General features: G+C 40.3%; 1 protein-coding gene across 20 annotated transcripts in view; it reads right to left on the reverse strand.

Moving 5' to 3' along the window:
- The window catches only part of THRB (thyroid hormone receptor beta), a 381781-nt gene that overhangs the window by 200915 nt on the left and 156551 nt on the right, over nt 1-24315 (reverse strand). For 15 of the 20 annotated variants that reach the window (XM_053598954.1, XM_053598953.1, XM_053598958.1 and 12 more), the window contains one exon: nt 18718-18789. The exons of the other annotated variants lie outside the window; for them this stretch is intronic. The gene's annotated coding sequence lies outside the window, so the exon portion shown is untranslated. The remainder of the gene's footprint in view (nt 1-18717; nt 18790-24315) is intronic. 20 annotated transcript variants of the gene reach the window in all.

The raw sequence follows: 24315 nt of genomic DNA on the forward strand, positions 1-24315 counted from the left end.
CATTTGCGTTGATAATAAATGCATTTTCTGGGGAGTATGTCTATGCTTTTTTCTTCATCCGATTGACAAAGGGGTCTGTCATCTTTCCCTTCCACAGGACACACTTCGCCCTGGGGAAATCCAGGACATGTGTTCTCCTGAGTTTGTGCTTTAGTCCTTCCCTTCCTTGAAAACTGATGCCATCACTCCTGCGATCTTTCCTTCCCCAGACGGTACACTCCCAGTTCTTTATACCTTTTTCTGTTACATGGAACATCCCCAAGCCCCCAGCCTCTGTGGAACCCTTCTTTGGCACATATTCCGGTTTTGCACTGCAGGGAACTAAATGTCCCTCAAAACAGGGCACCAGGAAGGGACTATACTTCTCTAGTCCTGTGGTCAGTCAACTTCTTATTCCAGAATAGGAAAGTCATTGATTTTCCTTTTATAAATCTCCCTAAAAATTTTAAACTTTACAAGATACAGCAATAAAATCGATATCTCTCCATTATCCTCCTTCCTCCCTGGCCACCAATAAAAAGGCTTGAAATCCAGGAGTTATATTTTCTTTGCCTTTTACCTCTAATTCAGGATACATGAGAATCCTTAGACAAGTATGCTTGTGACATCCCATCCTTAGCAAAGACATGTAGACTGTTAAGAAAAGTTGGCCCCTGGAAGTTTCTGCCCTGAATGTGAACAGGTCTTGACCCGCACGCTAAGTGCAACACAATCCCTTTCAGCGCGCACACGGAGAGCCCCAGAGAGGGGTTTTGACACTTACCCTGCTGTCCTTCATGCTTTCAGGTCCTGTGGACTTGGCCACATCCTTAGCATGGTCTCCCACTCTGCTTCCAAGTCAGATAGAATGAAGAAGTGCTAAGCAAATAAATTACTCGGGACTCAAAGCCACAACGTACTGGACTTATGCAAGTGAGCTATCCCAACTACACGGTCTCCAAGTGCATCTCAAATGCCCGTAGTGACTGATGCTTGGCTAGCATCACGACTGGACGGGCTTTGCCACATCAACACTCTCCAGACAAACAGCTTCCTACTCCAGACCGCTCTCTCCAGCTGGGGATTCCACACCATGCCTCCCGCAGGCTACCAGAAGCCAGTGTTGCCGCAGGAAGATGAGCAAAGCTTGCGGTAACCTAAGCTCCGAGTGAAACGAGACTCCTGTAGCATCAGGAGCCACCTGGACAGCTAACACCTGACATGCTACCTTATCCACGTCCACAGGCCCTGTTACAATTAGAACTTAACTCCCCTCCCCCCTCCAATTTACTTCCACCAGCCTGATAATAATAATTGCAGGGAGAAATAGTTCCCGTCACTAATTACGCTGCTTAGAACTGGCAAGGAGGGCAGCAAGAATTTGCCTTGAAATAAGGCTTTCTGATTCCTGTATATTTGAAGTTTCCTTGGGTTTGAAGCCATCAAGATTCAGTCTTCACAATCGCAAGGATGAATTTCAAATATGTGTGTTTTGTTTGTTTGTTTTTAGGAAAGCATTATTCTGAAAATGCCCCAGGTAGCAGCACTTGTCTGTGGCCGGGGTGCCCAGCTATGAATTTAATATGCTTTCCTGTACTCTCCAGAGAACATGTTTCTGCTGGTGTGTAAGACCTGGGAGCTGTCTGCATGCCAAGGCAATGCCCCCTAAATGAAGTCTTACATAAACCTGACAAAGTATACTTCATTTAAAGTATCTTTATTTAAAAAAACATTTTTTTTTTTTACAACGGGCTCTATTAGAAACAAACAAACAAACAACCAAACCAACCTCCAAACTGCTGGTGAGCCACCAGAACAAAATCTGGCCAAGCAAATTCTTCAGAAAGCCTGAATCACAGGTGTATCATGCCAGTATATGCCAGTAACATTTTACCACAGTTTTTTTTCTTTTTTTTGAGATATGGGCCTATTTTCTTTTCTCTCCTGTTTCCATGTCCTTCCTTCTTTTCTCCACCTTTGCTCCCATTGTCCCTCTCTCCCTTCTGTCCTCCCTCCTCCCCCCCCACCTCTGTCTCCTCGCCTTCCTCCACCACCACAAGCTGCAGCTCAGACCCTCACTGCCAACCCACCCAATACTCCTACATTCCAAATAGTCTGCACTGCAGATTTCCATCCTTTCTTGGATTCCTCATTACAACTCCAAGAATGCTCCTGTCCACTCCTTCTCACGAAGGGCTGAATCTGCCTCGCAGGCTCAAGCCCGTCCCTAACTTCCTTAGGCAAAGTTAGTTACTTTCCTCTGATTGCATCACAGATATTTATTACTATGTGTCTCCCCAAATAGGTTAAGAGTTCCTGGGGCAAAAGTGTTGCTGACTCACCCGCCAGTCAGTTGCTCAATCAAGGTTTGCTGAATGAACTTTGTTGGAGTTTCTCCTGGATATTTTATAAGTAGGAAGAAGCAACACAGTAACAATATAGTCCTTACCAGTCTGCCTGTGTGTTCATTACTTGGTGCCTAAATCTCCCCTCTGTAGAAATAAGGATATTGTCCCACTCTAGGATGCTTGTGAGAATTAAATGAGTTACTATGTATAATGCAGTTAGAATAATGCCTGGGAAAAGGAAAGAGGTACGTGTTCCAAGAGTGTTTGTTAAATAAAATGAGGGTAATTCTGATCATCCATGGCTGCCTCTGTTGTGTTCCGGGGGACAGAAGATTACGGTTGCCATCACACTAGATTGAGTTAGATAAGTAGATCCTTTATTAGAAATATAAATTTCTGCCTTACTCTTCCAATCTAAAGGACAGATGCTAACAACAAGAATTTGTTGAAGAAATTAAACAAATTTAAGAAAACTAAAACTGGGCTTATGCCACAATTAGGGTTATTTCATGGGCTACTGCATTGGGTCTGGAAGGCATTAAAAAAAAACAAAAAACTAGTTAAGAAACTACAATTCTTAGACTGTCATCAAAGGACACATTGTTTCTAAACTGTTTAATAGCAAATGAGTCTGTGTCCAGAAAAGGAGTTAGAAGTTTAACACCATGCAATTTAACTTCAAAAGATGAGCAAAGGTTAAAACTCGGAGTTCAGAGAAAACAGGCAAAGGGACCTCTTGATTCCTTTTGTTTAAAGGTAAAGCAAAAAGAAGATTTTCTACATTGAAAGTCTGCAAAATATATTTTCCCATCAGCACACCCTTCACGAGCAGCTCCACACATCCTGGCCGTGTCTCGCACATGTGCCCTCCTACACACGCCTTGTGTTCCACCTGTCCTGGCAATCCTGGAAAACCCCACACAGAGGCTGAATTCCACACCTCGACTTGGCAGCTGCCTTGCCTGGGATGCACCTCCTTCATGTAACACTCACTTGGGTTATCACTTTTCCTGGGAAGACTTCCCTTGCTCTCTCTGCAGGCCTTTGTTCTGGGCCTCAAAACTCAGGAGCATGAACACATATTTCCTAAAGCACTTAGCATTCTGCATGACAACGGCATACTCCCTTTCTCTTTCCCTCACTAGACCGTGAGCCTTTCAGAGTGAAAGGGATTGTGCCTTCCTCAATGCCCAGCCCGGTGCCGGGAACGAAGTAGGTGCTCAGTAAGTGCTCACCGGATATTACTGAACAAACAGCTTCCCTGTGTCTGCAGGGCAAACTGACTGTCAGGTGTCTGTGGCAGTGATGCTGGGTCTCCCCCATACACTGTCTTTCAGGGCCATACCCTGGGGATAACACATTAGGGGTACGGCTGAGAAATTTTCACATCTGATAAAGCTAGAATGATCGTACAACTAGGCACCATATTTCAGGAAGGAGAAATAGTTAGGATTCCTTAAAAGGGTTAGTAACTCTAACATGTGAGGTCTCCTGAGCCAAGAATTTAAAAGCTTCTTCATGAGCTTCAACAATGTCTATGACTCATTTATTTTAGAGAAAATGCACAGAAATAATGCACATTAAAGCCCACTACACACTAAATGTAGACTTCAGAATGCCTAAAATTCAAAAAGAATGACGTTATTAAGAATTAGCAAGGATATGGAGTAATCGGAACTCTCATACATTGTTGGGGTATTGGGGCCACGTAAGTTTGTACAATCACTTTGGAAAGCTGTTTGGAAATTTCTAATAAAGTTAAACACATACCTACCCTATGGTCTAGGAAATCTACTCCTAGGTCTATATCTAAGAGATAAGCACATATCCACCAAAAGACAGCCCCAAACTGGAACCAACTCAGTTTCCGGTACTCAACAGGAGACTGAATAAATAAATTGTGGTACATCCATTTAATCAATACTACTCAGCAATAACATGGAATGAAATACCAATATATGCAACATGTCTGAACTTCACAGATGTTATATTGGGAAAAAAGTCAAATACAAAAGAATATTTATTATGTAATATCAAGTATAAGAAGTTCAAGAATAGGTAAAAGAAGAATATCTCACAGTATAAGCTTAAGTCACTCAACCGTGTCACTACGATGACCTAATAGCACGTTCCTGGAGATGATTTCATTCCTACATTCTTTCAGAGGAAGCCTTAGAGCAGGGTTTCTGAAGCCAGAGGCAGTGCATTCAAAAGAGTGACGTGAAAGATGAGTTTAGAAGGTAGGTCAATTTAAAAAGATTAATAGTAAAATTTTTTTGCAGTTATCTTCTGGTTTTGGCAAATGATACTTTTAAATTATAAAAATGATATAAAATTTTCTTTTAAAATAATTTATGTAAATCAAAAAGGTCAACATTTTTTAAAAAGTGAGACTGGTGATGGAATTATGGCTGCTGATTTGATGTGTGATTTGTTGTGATGATTTTACCCAAGATGCAAGATGGCCTTTAGGACTTCATAAATCCCTGGAAATTTTATATAAGATTATATGCTAACATGAACTTTTCTGGGAGGAAGGTCAACAGTTTTCATCAGGTTCCCCTAAAGATTCATGACTCTGAAACATTGGGAAGAATTGTCCTGGAATCAGAACTGGCTGTTTAATACAGTGGCCAACAGCCACACGTGGCTACTGAGTGCCCCACACATGGCTACTTCAAGGTGAGATGTGCTGTAAATGTACAATACACACCAGAGTTTGAAGAGTTACCATGGAAAAGAGAATGGAAATTATCTCACTAATAATTTTTATATTGGTTACTTTTTGGGTAGTAGTACAATAAATTTCACCTGTTATTTTTCTTTTTTAACATGGTTACTAGAAAATTTAAAATTATATACATGGCTCATGTTATAAATTTAGTGGACAGTGCTAGTTATAGTACAGGGCAAAGAAAAATAAAATCTCAGACATCCTGGAGAAATTACAGCTATAAATATATTTTAAAGCATATTTATAAAGTAAAAAACTATGGATGAATTCAGAAGAAAAAAAATGAACTTTTATGAAATACTGATTTCACTTTGTCTCCTTAGTCACCAAGGAAAATAAGCCAGCAGTGGAGGCTTAAATCTCTTTATCCTTTCAGATTAAAATGATAGTTTTCATAGGTTCAATCAGAAGTAGAAATAGTGCATTTTTTAAGTTCCTAGGAAAAGTAGGTAAATGGGTTAAGTATCATTTGTTGTTGTTGGTCTAATCTATATCCACTAAATAATAAGGAGTTTATTGTATTTGCCTTGGGCCAGGCCCAACTCCCATCTCTGTTTTATGGCCCCTTACAAGGGTAATTACAGGGCATATAGTTTTTTAGAGAAACTCCTCAAACTTCTTTCTTTGCCTGGAGCTTTGAGAAGGCAACTTTCAGTTCTGGGTCTGCAGGTCTTAGGGCATCACAGTCTCTCTTCAGCTTTTCCTTTTTGAACTGAAAGCTGATTGGGGTAGAGCTGCCCAGGCACAAATGAGTATTATTTGATCTTTTTTCTTTCCCACTGTTATTGTCAAGGTTATGGCTCATCTAAGGTCTTCTACTGAAAGTCATTTCTTGATATAGAAGGTTGTATTTTTTTGCGGCTGAACAAAATGTGGGGATATCTCTTATGTTCATTTTGTTACATAGTCCTGCATCTAATCTTTTACAGGAAAAAAACAAAGCCTTTAGGTCCATCTCTTCTGCCGAATATCCTTCACCTTTGCATTGCAAACACTGAATACTATTAAAAGGGTCAGTCTCAGCTCGGTACAGATAGCAGAACTCACGAGTGAATTTAGCCATAAGTGCATTTTTCTGAGCATTACATTCATGCTACTTGTCTCCCATTCATTCTGCTCCCTACTCTTCAGAACACTAAAGTAGGGCTATTGGTGTCGAGGGTTTCCATAGAATAATGTCATTCAGATGAGCTTTAAGTGGCTCACAAATGAAGTTACCATCACATTTTCCTCAATGAGTTGACTTGTTCTAACATACTCAGGCCCCAGGCAACCACAATTCCTAAGCACATTATTTTGGATCCTGTTCCCTTTTTCACTTCCTGGGAGAAGCATTTCTACTCTTTAAAACAGCAATTGCTCCCCAAGCCAAGCCAAGCCAAGCCAAGCCAGACAGGAACTGTTAATGGGTCTGTTCTGTTTTCTCAGAGTATTATTAGGGCAACAACAGTCATAGAATGCAGCCCCCTATGTGGAGTGCCAGGGCCCTAAGTATGGACTCAGGCTTCTCCGATTTTACTGTGCATGAAAATCATCTGGGGATCTTGTCAAAATGCAGATTTTGATTTACTAGGCCTAGAGTGGGCCCTGAGATTGTACATTCCTAACATGCTCCCCAGGGCTGCCAATGCTACTGGCCACACAAAGCACACTTTGAATAGCAAAGGAGTTCATCTCCAAGAAACCTCCTGTGTCCAGGCTCCTACAATTCTGTGTGGTTGTGAACATTACCAGCCAGCATGATGAGCAAGTGCAGGTTCTCTCTAGGACCTCTGTTCAAAGACTCCAGAAGTCATAATACCAACTGCAGACATTTTTCTAAATGGGAGGGTTTAGAAATTAAGTCTGGGAGTCTATCCCCAAACCATTTTAGTATCTTGAAATAAAGCAATCAGTGAATCAAAGCTACTGTCCCCTCGTTTTTTTTTTCAAATGCATATGTAGCTATTTTGTTCCCAGAATATCTCTACAAATGGGCCCCCCTCGTCCCCCAGCTGGGTCTAGAAGAACGCTGAGTGCAAAATGCATCTTAAGATTATTCAGGATCTGGTTACAAAGCTGCTATTTTGAATCCTTATGCAGAGAAAAAGTTTGCTAAATAAATATTTACTACGCCATTTATCTGTTCTGTAAATACTAATGCTCCCATGTGAGGTTTGCTTAAAGTGGGACCTATCTCTTTTTTATCATATCTGATCAGTAGGATGAAAATAATTTATATGTATGGCAAACATAACATTTGCAGATTCTTCCACTACACCAGTATGATTCCAAGTATGTCTGTTGCCACGTATTTGATGCTGACGCTCAATTCCTTGGTGTAGGTGCCTTCTAAAAAAGATGACAAAGTATGCAGAGTCAAAAGGAAGTCTTTATGTGATCCTCATTTATATGTGTGCCTTTTCTACCTCCCTTGATTATAGGCAGATAATTTTGTGCCCTACCGAGTTGTACGTGCATCTATGAGTCAAATACTGTGCCAGCTGCTGGCAGCTGGAAGGAGCCGGGAGATGAGTAATATCAGCCATCCTAGCCAGTCTCAACTGAGTGGGAGGGACACAGACACCTGATGATGTATTTACAACAGAAGGTGATTATAATCGAGGTACTTATAAAATACAGGGGCAGGATCGAAGCACTGCCTGAATGGTCATGTTAGCCTCTGCGTTGTAAAGAAATGACCCTCCTACAGTCTAAATTTAAATGTGCATGCCTAGGTAACTTTAGCACGTTTTGGAATTTAATTTACAGCAAGGGCAGAAGAAAGTGAATGGTCTTCTGTGGCAGAGCACATGCTTGACATACCAGGTGTCATTTAATCCCAAGGATTAGAAACCTTGGACTTGAACCTACCTTTGTCTCACATCGAGGTCCAAGTGAGTCTTAAGAAATTCTCAACTCTGCATAGAATTGGTTTCTTTATTTTCAAGTAACTAAGTAATTATAATAAACAGCAACGGCAGCTCATGCTAATACAGTTCTTTTACGTGGCAGGCACTCACTGTTCTAAGCATGTTACTTATGTTAACTCATTTGATTTTTGCAGCAACACTACGAGATATTATCTCCATGTTATGGCTGAGAAAACAGGCAAAGGCAAGTTGAATTGTTTCTTTGGAGTCACACAGATAATATGTGGCAAAATTAGGAGTTATATCTGGGAAATCTGGTCCTGGCGCCACTTCGCTGCCCAAAGTATGGTGTGTTGACCAGCACCCTGGGCATCAACCCAGGAGCTTTGTTTGGAATTTAGAGTGTCAGGCCCTGCCCTGCACCTCAATGCAGAATTCGCATTTTTAACAAGATTCCCTGGTGGTTTGTATGAGCACCAAAACTTAAGCACTGCTCAAAACCACCACAATATGCTACGTCTTTCTCACTCACCATCCACTTTGGCCAAAACCCCTATCTTAAAAGATTTCTATAATATCCCAAGCCACCTCAGAGACCACCCTTACGGTACCTGACATACCTCAGTTTCACCCCACGTTAACCTGAGTCAAAGGTAGGTCTCTTCTACAATAGATTTACTAGCATCATACATCTCAGCTTCTTTATTGAGGACCAAGGGAGTCCTGGAGAGGTGTCACTTGACTAACTTTGCAGCCTTCTGCTTTTTCTCTTGTGCTTTGTCTAGTATCATTCATTCATTCATTTCCATCCATTCATTTATTCCCTCTCTTTTTCCTTCTCCTCTTTGAAGTAACGACCAAAACCTCTCCTTGGATCCAGCAAAATACTTCCCCTCTCACCCAGAGCCCTTGGAGATTTATCTTTCTACCTCCAGGCACACTGGCCAAGGCATCATTTCCAAATAAACATGTTCCTTTCCTTAGTTGCTAGTTGTTATCAGATATCACTTCTCTTTTATTGTGAAATATAGTCCACATACGGAAAACTGCATACATGTTCACTTTGTACTTTCAACTTTCACTCTCTTTAAATGTTAGTGGAGAAAATAGTTACTTTTCTTTTTTTTTTACTAAATCATAGCTGTGTACATTAATGTGATCATGGGACACCATACACTGGTTTTATAGACCGTTTGACACATTTTCATCACACTGGTTAACATAGCCTTCCTGGCATTTTCTTAATTATTGTGTTAAGACATTCATATTCTACATTTACTAAGTTTCACATGTACCCTTGTAAGATGCACCACAGGTGTAATCCCACCAATCACCCTCCCTCCGCCTACCAAAATAGTTACTTTTCATTAACAACAAATTAAATACCAGTATGAATTATTTAGTCAAGTGGCCATGATCTGTTGTCCATGGATCCAAGAAATAAGTGAACTGAAGCCAAGCTCAAACTAGAATACCAAATTCCATGCAGCCAACCTGTTGGTTGCTAAATGGGAGATGCTGGATGGTTTCTTACTCTTGATTGCCAGAAAATCAAGTAGGTAAACTCTCATAATACGCATATTCCAGAGCTATGTCTACTTTGCTGCAAAATACGTGTTATACTGTTTAATATTAAATGAGAAATGCAAAATGTCTATCATAGTGTTTGGGATTAATGGGAACATCTAGATAAGATGAATGAAACAGATGATTTCAGCAAGCTCCTTTTTAGGCAGGGTCTATCTCCTCAGACTTCACACTGAACTCTTGCTTCCGGCTTCCAGTGGGGTCTTTCATCCTTTTACAGACAATAATAAAAAGCAGTAGAAGAGAAAGAAACTAAATATGTAGTCTGGCAGATGAATTTACTATTTGTTAATCACTCTCATAAAAGAGTCACTGTGAGGAAAAGATTAATCTTACTACATGTTGGTTTCCAGATGAAGTGAGATGGGTTGTTCATCACCACTGTTAACATTGGTCTCAAATGGCTGGCAGGCTGCCTGCTGTATTAAACGCTTCCTCTCAAAGGGAAAACAGCCCTGAAGAAAGCACTGGGTCCACTCTCAATTAATCGCAAATGGTTTTAAAAAAATGAAAGAACTTGCTGCTGTCTTTCTTCTTTTTGTATGACTCACTCTTATATGCCATTGCTGTTATCTTTTGATGATCCGTCTAAATATAATTATCCTTGCTAGATTTTCCTGATTGATTAAATCTATGTTAGTGTGCTAAACGTTTGAAGTAGAAGTTAAAAATGTTCAGACATGTTAAACCATAATACAGTAGCAATAATACAGAAATGAAATTACCCATTGCCTACAATGACAACAGAAAACAACAAAACCTGCTACGTGTTGGAAAGAAGTTTTAAGACTGATAACTCTCCCTCTCCCATCTCCTTTTATTAAAGTCCAATTCTACTTATTCTTCTAAGCTTGATACAATTGCTCATCCCCGTAGTAGAGGTTTCCTAAGTCACCGTAATCCACTATCATCTTTTCCTGTTAACATCTTGAATATATATCTGTCCCATTCATTTGGAATTGCCAAAAGTCTAAGTATCAGTAAAGAATTAATTCATTGTTTACCTTTTTGTGTATATGTATTTTGACTCACCAATTAATTGTAAGTTTCTTAAGGGAAGTATGATTGGCTGTAGTTTCTACACCTCCCTTTGGCATAGCCTGGTGTTTTGCATAGAGAAAAGCTTAGTATTTATTTGCAACATGTTTCTCCAAAGGGAGTTGGTAACTAGCTGTTCCATATATTATTCACAAGAAGCGCAATCCCAAATCATAAATCGTTGGACCTTGGTATGACATTTCCAGAGGAAGCTGTCTAATCACTAAGGTGGTCTTCTTAAATGGCTGCCATGGAGAATGTTCATAAAAGAATTCAAAACAATATAGGAATTGACAGTTGTGAAAAATTGTGTTTACAATAAAGCAGGTCATTAGGCCTTTGTGTAAGAGATGGACATTTTTTGATGATCTACTTTGTTCATATGAGTAAATGCTCAGGGACACACACCCCCCCCCCATTGTCCCACTTCTAATGGGTATATTTAAGAATACAAAATTTGAATTTTGTTTCTAATTCAACCAAAGACTTGCTGTAAGACTGTTGGCATTTCTTTTTTTTTTTTTTTTTTTTTTTTGTAGAGACAGAGTCTCACTTTATGGCCCTCTGTAGAGTGCCGTGGCCTCACACAGCTCACAGCAACCTCCAACTCCTGGGCTTAAGCAATTCTCTTGCCTCAGCCTCCCGAGTAGCTGGGACTGCAGGCGCCCGCCACAACGCCCGGCTATTTTTTGGTTGCAGTTTGGCTGGGGCCGGGTTTGAACCCACCACCCTTGGTATATGGGGCCGGCACCCCACCGACTGAGCCACAGGGGCCACCCGACTGTTGGCATTTCTTAATGGCAAGGGCTTAAAATGTTAATCGGTAGACAATGGAACAGACTAGACAGGCTCTAATCAAATCCTAACTGACACCTTTAAATGAATTAAAATGTAAAACTGGGGGCTGGGCATGGTGGTTCACGCCTGTAATCCTAGCACTCTGGGAGGCTGGATTGCCTGAGCTCAGGAGTTCAAGACCAGCCAGAGCAAGAGTGAGATCTCATCTCTAACAAGTAGCCAAGCATTGTGGTTTAGCTACTTGGGAGGCTGAGGCAAGGGGATTACTTTAGCCCAAGAGTTTGAGTTTGCCTTGAGCTATGATGCTACAGCACTCTACCCAGGGTGACAGAGTGAAACTCTGTCTCAAAAAAAAAAAAAAAAAGTAAAACTGTAGGGGAAAGGAACTTACATCTTAGTGAATAGAGACTACCAACAAAATAAGGAAATGATAATGTCTGTGAAAAGTGCTGTGGTAAAAAGAAAGAGCAAGGCATGGGAATCAGGACTGCTGGGGCTGCCTGTAGTGGGTGGCTGGAGTGTTCAATACGGTGGTCAGGGTAGACCTCAGTGAGAGGATAACATTCAGATCAAGACTTGCAACAAGTGAAGGAGCACACCCAACAGGGATCTGGGAGTGTTCTAGGTGGAGGAAATAGCTATCTACTGCTAGAGAAAAGACACATGAGAAACTGGAAAAACATATTTGCAACCCATGAGAAGGGCAAAGAGGCAATATCCTCAATAGAGGACAAAAAGAGTTCTTGAAATCAGTTTGTTAAAAAACTTTGCCTCTAAGGGCATTTACTTAAGAAAAATGTTAAAATATGAAACATTTCACACATTCAAAGGGTACATAAAACAACATTGCCGACACCCAGGTTCCCATTATTCAGGTTTTCAGTATTTGATTCATCTCTCTATAAGGCAGTGGTTCTCAACTTTTCTAATGCTGCAACCCTTTAATACAATTCCTCATGTTGTGGTGACCCCCAACCATAAAATTATGGTAGCAATGAAAATAATTTTATGCTTACACAACTTGAGGAAGTGTATTAAAGGGTCGCGGCATTGGGAAGGTTGAGAACCACTGCTATAAGGAATAAAAAACATGACAAAATGCTATTGACCTAGCTCCCTCTTCCCTCTCTCTCTCCTCTCTCTAAACTAACCACACAGTTGGTGTGTGTTTTTCCCACGCACGTTTTTATACTTTTACTATGTAAGTGTGTAGGCATTTATTTTTTAATGAGAGACTTTTCTGTTGCAGCAGAAATCATAGCGCTTGCCCCAGCAAGCTGCAAGGGGAGACATCTGGAGCAGCAAGCAGCCAATGCCAACTGGACTTGCCTCTTTCCAAGATTTGGTGGGAAAAAATAGGCTCACATGAGCTCTACAAAATGTGATCAGAGGGCATTAAAATCAGAAAACCACGTTATACTTATCCAACTATAGCTGATTTTAAAATCTAGAACAAAAAATACATTTTGCCTTGAAGCTAAAGGTGTCATATACGCCGTACCAAGGGATTTGTTTTTGCCCAATCTGTGGATTACAAGCACAAAGGATACGTGCCTGTGCCGGTGAGCCATGGACCATGGACACCAGGAGTCACAGAACAGGTACCCTGGCGGCTCTAACTCCATCCTGCCAATGCCAGAGATAAGCCTTGATTTCCTTGATTTTGTCACCTACAAAATTTTACCTGCTGCCCTTTGGTTTTACAAAAGGGTCATGATGAGGACTTGGGGGTCAAATTCATTCTCATCCAGGATACCATAATGAAAATGTTATGAAAATATATGATTACCAAACTCACGGGTGTACTCCTCCTAAAATTAAAAAATGAAAGAAAAAAGAGAATAAAGAAGAGGAAAGTGGAGAAGAAAGACGGAAGGAGTGAAGGAAGGGAAGGAGGGAGGGAAGGAGAGAGGGAGGGAGAAAGGAAGAGAAGGTAGAAAAAAAAGAAAGAAAAAGAGAATGAAAACTTAACTGGTTCCTCCCCCATGCTGACTTTCCCACTTTCTCTAGAGTTGCTCCTTATAATGTTATACTCGTTATCTTTACAACTTCTCTTCCTCTCATTCTCTTCACAATTTCGTAATCCAACACCCTTTGTTATCTTTTCTTTTTGCAGCTGAATCTAAGGGATACTGAAGTTTAAAAACCATTGCTACTGGTGGTATGCAGCCCTGGGAAAGTTTGTTATTGTTTGTTGTATGTCGTTTCTGTTGTATGCATGCATATGTGTGTATATATATATGTATATGCACACACACATAATGTGTTTATACAAACACACACGTGTGTCTACATGCATTTGTTTAAATACAACTTTGAATAGCAGCTAATTAATGAACACATTCTGAGTTAATTCACTCTTTACAAATTCTATCACATATCTCTATCTGCTCTCTGTGATGCTATCACACCAAAGCTTGTCCCCACAAGCCAAGTCCTCAAAACTACATTTCATTCCTTCTCTTTTTTACTCCCTCATGCTCTTGGCTATTGATACAAGATCAGTCTCCCTAAGGTACCCACCGACCATTCATAAGTGGGGAACCTCCAGTAATTGTTTATGACCAGGTCTGCTAGATGCCTCCACAGTATTCCTCATAACCAAGTCCCACTTTATTCTGAGTGGCAGGACACTCTACTACCTTTTCCAGCTTCTTTTGCAACCAGGAGACAGTAGATGAAACTGTAGGTAGACAGTGTTGGATGGGTACCCTGGTAAGGCCCCCTGAAGATGAAACACATAGCAGGTAATGGGTGCCTTTTACTCTCTTTCTCCCATCTTTCCTGTTGCCTGGAATTTATACATGAAGGCTAGAACCCCAGCAGTCATCTTGAGCCATGAGGAAACATTGGAGATAAAGTCATATGCTAAGAATAGCAGTGTAGCATAATAGATAAGGTACTGAGTTCCTGATGATTGTAGAACCCTCCCCCTGATGTGGAGAGAAAAACAAGCCTTTCTGTATTTAACTCACTGTTATTTATGGTTTTCTGTCATAGGTAGACCCCAAATAATAGTTAATTCTCTTTACAAATTTAGCTGTTTCCCCAACTCAGCCACAGTAATGTGTTGATAAGTTTTGATTCATGGCTGCTATTCTAAAGAACAGAGGCTTACAGATAGAAAGATATGAATGAAAGCCCAGCCCTGCCAGTGTGACAAGGCGTTGTTCCTAATCATTTTGCTCTCACTTTCCTTTTCTGGGAACCAAGAATGAGTATGATATGCACATTAATGTATTTGCTATTTTTCTTTTAAGTGTATGTTAATAACACAATAGCACCAACAGAGAAAATAGGGGAAAGAAAAGAAGATAACACACAAACCAGGAAATTTTCTCACTTGTAAACAGCTCTGGCAAGCAGGTTGGTGGTTGAAAAGGTTCAGGTTGCTGCTCGAAAAATAGTCAATGGGAAGAAAATGTCAGTAGATTGGACTTCAATTCTTGACATTGTATTCTCCTTTTCATTCTTCTGAATAATTGAAATCTGACTATACACATGTTGCATTATCCACTTGACCAAGGAAGAAAGAAAGAAGGAAAGAAAGAAAAAGCAAGCAAGCAAGCAAAGAAAGAAGCCTCACGAAGGTTGGCTCCAGGAAGATCACTTGCCCAAATTTACTGGAATGGAGAAGACATATAATTTATGTCCTGGTATTTTCCATTTGGTTAAGTTGACTCTTAATGACTTGAAACAAGTCCTTTCAAATGGAATTGCAGAAAGGCAAATTCGCCTCAAACTCTTACATTGTGTAATTTCATTTCTGTTCTCATGCACATTAAACTAAACCGGTTTGGAGAAAAAAAAAATCTCTTGCTAAATTAAATTTGGTTTGATTAGGAAATTTGTGTGCATTTGCAGGCAAAGCATGGTTTGTGTGGGTTAAAAAATGTCCTGGTTATTTAAAATGTTCTTTTTTACAGATGATTCAGTTTTACCAGAGCTTCATTAGTGAACTAAATTTGCATTAATGTGGATCCTTGTTGTGAGTGAAATAGGCTTTGGCCCTTGGCTGGGAAATCACTCAAGTAAGTAGACAGTTTGTCTTTTCTGAAGAAAAATAATACAGCCTCAAAGGCTGAAACACGTGAGCACCTTCAAATCCTTCCTTCTTAGGCTCCACATGACCCTTTCTTGCCATTTCTTAACACTGTCATCATTTCCTTTCCAAAAACATTTTCCTTGCTCTTCCTGCACCATTTTTTCCACCAGACTCTAAACAACAAGAGTTGGTCCCAGGGTCGCATCTGCCCTGCCTATGTCCTTAGCTCTATTTCAGCCACAATAATTACCTTCCACTTTACTGCCTGACTTCTAAAACACACGAATAGAAAAATGTAAATAATGTTGTTTCAAAGTATTTGAGGGTGAGGAAAGGGGTGTTTGGAAGGTCAAAATGCCCCACTGCAAAGATATAGATACAAGGCCAGTCATTTGACAGGACTGGATACTTGCTGAAAGGAGAAAGACTGATAGCACCAAAGGCCTGACTTTCAACCTCGGCCTTCAGAAGTTCCACTCGGGTGAAAGAATCTTACATTTTATAGATCATTAAAAAATATGTGGATGAGTAGGAACAAAGAATTAAAAAATTATGAAGAATTTGATGAGTATTATTAATAGTGCATGTCAAACGAATGCATGACAAAAATGGGGTTTATATCTGTGACAAAGAGATCATTGAATAAGATGCAATCCAAAATTTAAGAAAATGGCATCTTCTGGGGCCTCTGCAGGAAAGGGTCTCTCTCTGGTATCTCATTTCTCTAGGTGATGATCAATACAGCCTTGGACGAACAACCAACAATGAACACTTACTTGCCCAGCGCCTCCAGAGGCCCCCAAGTTTATTTTGGTCTTTCTTTTTTTTTCTTTTTACAATATCCCTGATTGCATCAAAATTCTGGAAAGCGGCTTGAGAGGGACTTTTCTTTTAGAGAAGGGGTGGTGGAAGCCAAGACTGTCCATAACTCTTAGGATGAGTCCAGATCAGTGTGACCCTGCACAATGGTCCAGAGTGTACCAGCCCGAGACCCTGTCTTTCAGCACAAGCTTAGGAGGCAAAAGCCCAGTGTGGTTAAGGAGTAGAATTCCACATCATCTGAGTGACTAAGGAAATGATATACACCAGAATGGACACATAACATGTGTAATGTTTGTCATATATTTTTCACCTGTAGAATTCTTTATACACGTGAAATCTGATAAAGAAGCCCAATATCCAAGCAGACAAAAGTCCTGCTGTGTGGGTGAGTAACCTGGATTGTTCCCATGCACCAGCATTCCTCCCAGCAGAGACTCCCATCTGGAAAGTGGTGCCGCTCCCAGGCTCCTGGCACTCCAGCTGCCACACAGCAGAGGGGGCAAGATTCTTGGCCTCCACGGTCAGTAGAATCAAACGTTGTGCATCTCTGCTCTCAGAACCCCCCATGTTTAGCTGGGCGTTGTGGCGGGCGCCCAGCTACTCGGGAGGCTGAGGCAAAAGAATTGCTTAAGCCCGAGAGTTTGAGGTCGCTGTGAGCTGTGATGCCACGGCAATCTACCAAGGGTGACATAGTGAGACTCTCTCTCAAAAAAAAAAAAAGAACCTCTACATATCACACGGTAACCACATTACAGGCTGAAAGATTCCAAAGAGTATTCAGTGCTTCCACTGTCTTCAATTCACTGATACATATTTTTTCTCTTTTTGCTGATTACTGAACAATGATAGTCTTCGAAGAAAAGGAGGGTTACTTATCTTCAGAAACTTTGCACAATGACCCTAGACCTGACTCAATAAATAGCCCTCATAACTTCAAGAAAGTTCATCAAAATCAAACATCTCACCCCAGAATTTCCAATCACTAATTGCCTAATGTATTTTTTGCTTTACCTCTATCTTTGCTTTTTTATTTTTTTAGTGGAAGTATAGCTTACTAGAGTAAAATGCACAGATGAGTTTTGGGAAAGGTATATAGCCCACACATCCTAGAAAGATATACAATATTTCTAGCACTGTGGAAAATTCCATCAAGCTCCCTGTCAGTCAACCCCCTCTTCTCCTGGAGGTAATCACTATTTTGATTCTTATCACTGCAGATTAGCTAATCCTTTTCTAGAACTATATAAAAATGGATGAATACAGGACCCACTCTTTTGTGGGTAATGCCTCCGGTTTTGAGCATCTATAGAAATCTCCCTTTAGTTTCCTTATCTGTAAATTGTGGGGACTGCCTTGCAGGAATAGTGTGCAAGTATTCAGAGATGCCCTAGGTATCCTGATAAGAGTGGAGGACCTCCCAGGTCACTTTGACTAGGGGCATATGAAGAAGAAGAAGAGGCTGAGGAGGGGGCTGGCACGAGCCTTCTCTGTGTGTTACACATTGTGATTCACTGTAAGATTTTACTTGGGAAAAGGGGTGAGTTATTTGTTTAAAAAAAGAGAGAGAGAGAACATAGGTCTCGAAGATTCTTAGTAATCCTTTTCCTCGAACATTCTATAAGTTACAAATAGTGTTTTCTGATATGAGAGCTGTGACTGGTCCCCTCAAGGGAGGGCTGGGAGACAGAGGCAGCCAGACTGGGGCCCCGAGGGAGGTCCTGGGCACGGAGCTCTGTAATACTAGTACTGGTCACAATCAGATAGCACCACTCCAACCGAGGCGCCTAGACAGTAGGCCAGAGGCCATGGGCAAAGGGAGGCACAAAGACAGCATTCAAAGGCCCCGACTCCAGCAGCCAGTGAGCATTTCCATAGACTGCCCCAGACCCTGGCCAAGCCTGAATGTCCCCTTATCGCCAGAAAGCCATTTTTTCCTGGTTTTGCTTTTACACTGCTAAAAATAATAAACACAGAAAGTGAAGTGCTGACACAACCGTAAAGACAGAGAGGCAAACTGAATCTGTGTTGTTTCAATAATGCAAACAAATTGGATTCCAAATTCTAAACCAGTGATCCAAATAGTCTGGTTGCTAATACCAAACACCTAGGGGCCAAAAGGAGAAGTCAGGAGATTTGACAGTAAAGGAAGTGGATCATTACTGCCCAGGTGCCTGCACTCTGATACATCTAATTATTGCACCGACTTTCAGTTCGCAAGGAAAAGACACGCGGGATAGGATTGTCGGATCTTCACTGAGCACAGCTGAGAAACAGACGCCTGCCTCTCACTCATTAGCCTTCTTTCCCGGAGTGAATTTGTAGCATTCTTCTTCTCTGTCGTGTTTTTAAAGCCCATTTAAAGTCTCATATTTCTTTGAACAGAGTTCAGAACTATGTTAAATAACAGCAGCAGCAACACCACAAATTAGAAGATAATTCCCAAAATGCTAAAAAGGGACAATGCACAGCAAAGTGACGAGTCTGCAAATAGTCAAGACAAGCCCAGCATCTGACCTTCTTATTCACTAACTCCTGTGTGGAACTTGGCACCCATGCAGGATGGCCACCAGGAGGGAAACTGCAGATCTGGAAAAAAGGAAACACAAGAAGATAAATATAAGTTGTTGTTGTTTTAAAGTTCCCCAACATTTGATTAAACTGCAACTGCTCTTATTTCTATGTTTAAATAGGGTCTGGTTTCAGGGCTGTCTCTGATTTTGAATAAATGCAAATAGGCTTGGATAAAATCTCATTCTAAAGGGGAGATGGTTCAGGGAAAAGGACCTTAACACAGGGACTGTAGTAACACATTATAGGGATGGGACAGCTTTGTGAAGTCCAAAGACCTACTTTTCTGTGGAGTTTCAGGGATAAGACCCAAAAGCTTTGGATTCCCAGCCCGTAAAGATGACTAAAAGGCCAACGTGAATCTCAAACCATGTAGATATCTTGTGCTAAAGAGAGCCTAGCTTCATCTCAGAGAATGGCTCCCAGAATAGGTCTTCACATAAAAACCTGCAACTGAGCCAGATGAGACCAGGGGGGACACGGCAGGATTTTCATCGTGGGACGCACCCAAGCCTGAAGCTACGGAGCTATCTAGATTGTATTAAGTACAATCATGTCCAGAACACTTCCCATAGGTATAAACCAGATGAGAAAGGTGGCCACACACACCAGGGCATCTGCTCACAGCACAGAGGATGTCTCCAGCTCTCTGCACAACAAGCAAAAAGCTGCTTTTCAACTAACTGGGAACTCACAATTTTTGTTGTTGTGGGGAACTTAGAAATTATAGAAAACTGCAGGTTAGCGGAACAAACGTCCAGGTTCCTACTACCCAGAATGGGCCATTGTTAGCATTTTGCCATAATTCTGCTCTTATTATTAGAAAAAAGCAAGCATAGCTATAATCTCCTTGACAACGCCACACCAAGCCTAGACCGTGAATTGGTTTGTATCTTTCCAGATAATAATGTTTGTTTTACATTCACATGCATAAATGTGTATCCAGGACAAGGAACAACGTGAGCATTTTAATTTACCTTATTCTACATGTATAACTCAGTGTTTTAATTTACCTTATTCTACATTTGTAACATGAGCTCTCACCACGCTGATCCTAACAGTGCATCCCTTTAACTGCGGCCTGGAGTAAATACACAATCAGTCACTGGCTTTTCACCCGACACCCAATGTTTATGGCACCATAAATGCACTTGTTATATCATTAAAGCGATTGCTGGTTTTGTGTGGGCATGCATACGGAAGTGTGCATATGAAATCTTTTCTTCTACTCCACTCTGAGCTTCAGAAGACGCTACCTTGCTTTGTGTGGACAGTGGCTCTTCCACGCCAAGATTCCATGCCGGGTGAATGCTCAGTATGTTGAAAGGCAAGACATATTTATTAAAAAGGGACTTGCTTATTAGTCATTTTCCTCCTTTTTAAAACTATATGAAGGAAGATGGTGGCATTGCATTTATCTTTTTTTCTTCAAAATCTTTCTTCACAGCTCTTTTCATAAACCTTCAAATCCAATATCTTGAACTTCATCTCACTGTTTGCTAGACAAGCAGAAACTCTGATACAGGTGTCCTCAATCTTTTTAAACAGGGGGCCAATTCACTGTCCCTCAGACCGTCGGAGGGCCGGACTATAGTTTAAAAAAAAGAAACTGTGAACAAATTCCTATGCACACTGCACATATCTTATTATGAAGTAAAAAACAAAACGGGAACAAATACAATTCACACCGCTTCATGTGGCCCGTGGGCCATAGTTTGAGGACACCTGCTCTGATAGCTTGAGGCTGAAGACCAGCGCCCTTAGGAAGCATGTTCTAAAGGCATTCTCAAAGACTAAATTAATAAAGCCAGGAAAAAAATCTGTGTTTGTAACTGTTGTTATGGTTTTATGGCAGTTATGTGTAAATATACACCAAATATCCCTGACATTAATATCTAAAAACAGTGCCTTTTGCATAAAAAAGATATTGGAATTTTCTGTATTTTTTTTAGAATATAATCTTGATTTAGACTTTGAAGAATAGGATGACTTATTCACCTGACTCTGTGAATACCTAAAATTTCCCATGTAATAAATAATAATAAATATTTTTATAGGTAACATTTATGAAGCACATTTTATGAATTGTGCTAATTATTTTGCTTAATTTCACATAATCTAACCTTCACAATGATCACCTGAGGTAAGTATTATTAATAATCCCACTTTCCAGAAGAGGAAAGGAGGAGCAGGGAACAGTTAAACATTTTTCCCCACGTCACACAGTAAAGAGGCCTGCCAGGAATTGCACCCAGTCCATCTGATGTCAGGGGTCTTGGTCTAAATGACTAAGAACAGGTTCAAGTTTTAAAGCTAAAACTGCTGAAAAGAAAGCTGACACACAGCACCACCGAGGCGGCTTCCAAACTTTGCTGTAATCCGGACACACAGCATCTTTTCCATGGTGTGCCTCACAATGAGAACAAACCAAATTAGAGTTCTTCAGTAGACAAATTCAAAGTCATTTCCTTGTGATGAAGGAAATTTTAAGCAGCAAGGCCAAGGCTCAAACACGTCCAATTTAAATATAGCCATTTTTAATTCTTCTTCTCTTTAGAAAACAGGGAGCTGTGAATTTGCTTGTGGGCTCAAAGGAGACTGCCCAGTTTCGTTTACACAAGATTCAAAGCAAAAATGAGACTCACTCCCTGGGACAACTTTAGCTCGGAATGTGTGTTCTTGACACATTTTTAATTGGGGCACAAATATATTAACAGTGTGGTTATTTTGTAGTTTCAAAAGAATCTGTTTTGTAACTGATTCATATTTATATTTGGAATACATTTATTTCTGGGCATGAAACAGTTCATTTTCTTAAGCCATCTGACCCAAGTGAAGTTGGCACTCTTTCCCATGACTGCTCCCAATTAATGCAAATTGAAGGTTAAAGGATAAATAAAGTGCCTTTAACTTGGTTTATTAATATGTTATTTATAAATGGCTCTTTACTAGTCTATTTTTTTGATAGTAACTTTGTACCAATAAAACTGCATAGAACAACCTACAAAATACACAATGCATATCTTATGGCAGGGTTTTTATGGGTTTAAATTTAAATTAAGTTTAAATTTAAATAACATTATATTTAATTTTAATAGGTTAATACTATGACAAAAATTAATTCTATCTATTTATTAATCTATCTATAATTAGTCTCCTATCTCTCATCAAGTCTTATGGAACCTGAGACAGACTGATTGTATTGTATGAATGGCCTACATCCTCTTCTTTTTTAAGTGCTTACTCAGTCTTTTATAATTTTATTTTGATAGTTTCATGGCATCCCCTTATATCATTAAATCGTAATCACACTTACTAAAAGCCAGTAAAGTCTTTTCTTCTGCTATTTCAAACAGGAGTACAATGCATAGCCTTGCACAAGTGCCTGTTCTCACCTGGGTAAGTTAATATGAGAGCTGTCCAGAAAGTAACGAGTCACATGTATCTATCTCTATTTTTCATTTTACATGGCTGGGTACTTTCAAGACAACTCTAATATATACAACAAATCTTAAGAAACAAATTCCCATTCAATGGAAATGCATTCTTTAAAAAAATATTTTGACTGAAGTTTCCAAATTAGACTCCATAGAATTTCAATCTAAACAATTCAATCATATTGAAACATATTGAATTAAAACAATTCAATTTCAATCATAGACAATTCTGTCTAAAAGCCCTGTTTTTCAATACCTTTGCTAATACATTGTTATTGAACATCACTTTTATCTACTTGACAGCAGATAAATGGAATCCTAATTCGAATTCATATATGTCTTGGGGTAAATAAAATTGAGAATCTTTTCACATGTTTAAAAGTTATTTGTATTTCTTATTCTGTGAATTTCTTCCTTCTTTTTCTCTTTTTTCCTTCCTTCGTTCTTATCTTCCTTCCAACAATTTGCTCTTTTTTTTTTTTTTTGGATTAGGTTGATAGATACTTGCTTATTGATATGTCAATGTGTTACATCTTTTAGATAAACACATTCTTTTTCTTTTACTTTTTTTTTTTTTTTTGTAGTTTTTGGCTGTGGTGGCTGGGTTTGAACCCGCTGCCTCCAGCATATGGGGCTGGCGCCCTACTCCTTTGAGCCACAGGTGCCACCCCACATTCTTTTTCTTTTGGCTGTGCTTTTGGAAGCTTTGCCAATACAGATTTTTTTTTTTCTAGTTTTGCCTTTCTCCCTCTCTCCCTCCTTTCCTTCCATACTTAACCTGCCCTCTTAGCAAATTTTTAAGTACACAATACAGTATTGTTAACAATAGGCACAATGCTTCATTCCTCCCTGCATTTACCCTTTTATCATGTAACCTTGCTGTTCCTCTCAGGGAGAAGACTGCATCTATTTTCCTGTCTCCTTTGATTCTGTTTTTGGCCAAGTGACTTGCTTTGGACAATGGAATATTATCAGACGTGCTGCATACAGAAGTTCAAAAAAATTATGTGTGTAAGTTTTTTGTCTCGCTTTTCTGTGGTTTCCATGAGAACATGCCTGAGCTACCCCATGGCTGAGAAATCTATAGTGGAGTTGACTCATATCACTTGTCTTCACCAAGGCCACTCTAGGTCAGCCTAGACCAGCCAAACCGGTAGATATGAGAAAGCCACCAAGATGAACAGAGTCGCCCAGCTGACACGCAGCTGACCACCAATGCATGAGTAAACCCAGCTAGAGCTGGAAGAATCACCTACCCAACCCTTAGACTTATGAGCTAATGAATGCTAACTGTTTAAAACTGTTGAGTTCTGGGGTAGTTTGTTACTACTCCAGGTAACACCAAGTAATATTATTATGTACTAAATAAGCCATACAGGACTTACCCCTGTTGAACTCAAAAAAGAGATGCCCACATCTCTTAGGTAGATGGTTTAAAATTAGGTAATAAAATTCAGCAAATGTCCACCAAACACCAGCTACATCAGTTAAGGTTCATCCAAAAAAATGTACTCTAGTCTTAGTATTTAAGGTGAACGAAATGATGTGAAGTTAAACAGGAGAGCACAAGGCAGTAAACCCCTAAGCTATTAGGATGGGAATGGAGGTGTTCACACTGGAGCCAGGAGTCAAGGTCACTCAGCAGAAGCTGAAAGTTCATGGTGCCTCCAGTAGTAGCCCAAGACACGACTGTTGTCAGAGATACTGCCTGAGTTAGAGAGAGCAGAGAAAAAACATCCTGGCTTCTCTTGCCTTCAGTTTTCCAGTCTTCCCCCAAAGGCTTACACAGGCTTAACCAAGAGGAGGCACAAACCTCAGAAGGCAGCCCCTCAGTGCTGAGGGCAAGGTCAAGGGAAGGATGTGCAGGCAAACAGCTGAATATGCCATCATGATGTGAGAGGCACCGCGCAAGGTGTCATGCAGTGCCAAGTGCTACATGCATAAAAATAACTGAGCATGAGATCAGATACTGGGCCCAGAGGTTAGAAAGGGCCCCATTAGGCGAGAGCAAGGGGAAGGATGTCCAGGCCACAGCAACTGTGGAGGTGAAGTGCAGGAAATATTGAGGGAACCACAAGTATTCTGGTTTGGCTTAGAAGGTTGCACA

This window comes from Nycticebus coucang, chromosome 8, assembly GCF_027406575.1.
Source record: "Nycticebus coucang isolate mNycCou1 chromosome 8, mNycCou1.pri, whole genome shotgun sequence".
NCBI classification, from domain to species: domain Eukaryota; kingdom Metazoa; phylum Chordata; class Mammalia; order Primates; family Lorisidae; genus Nycticebus; species Nycticebus coucang.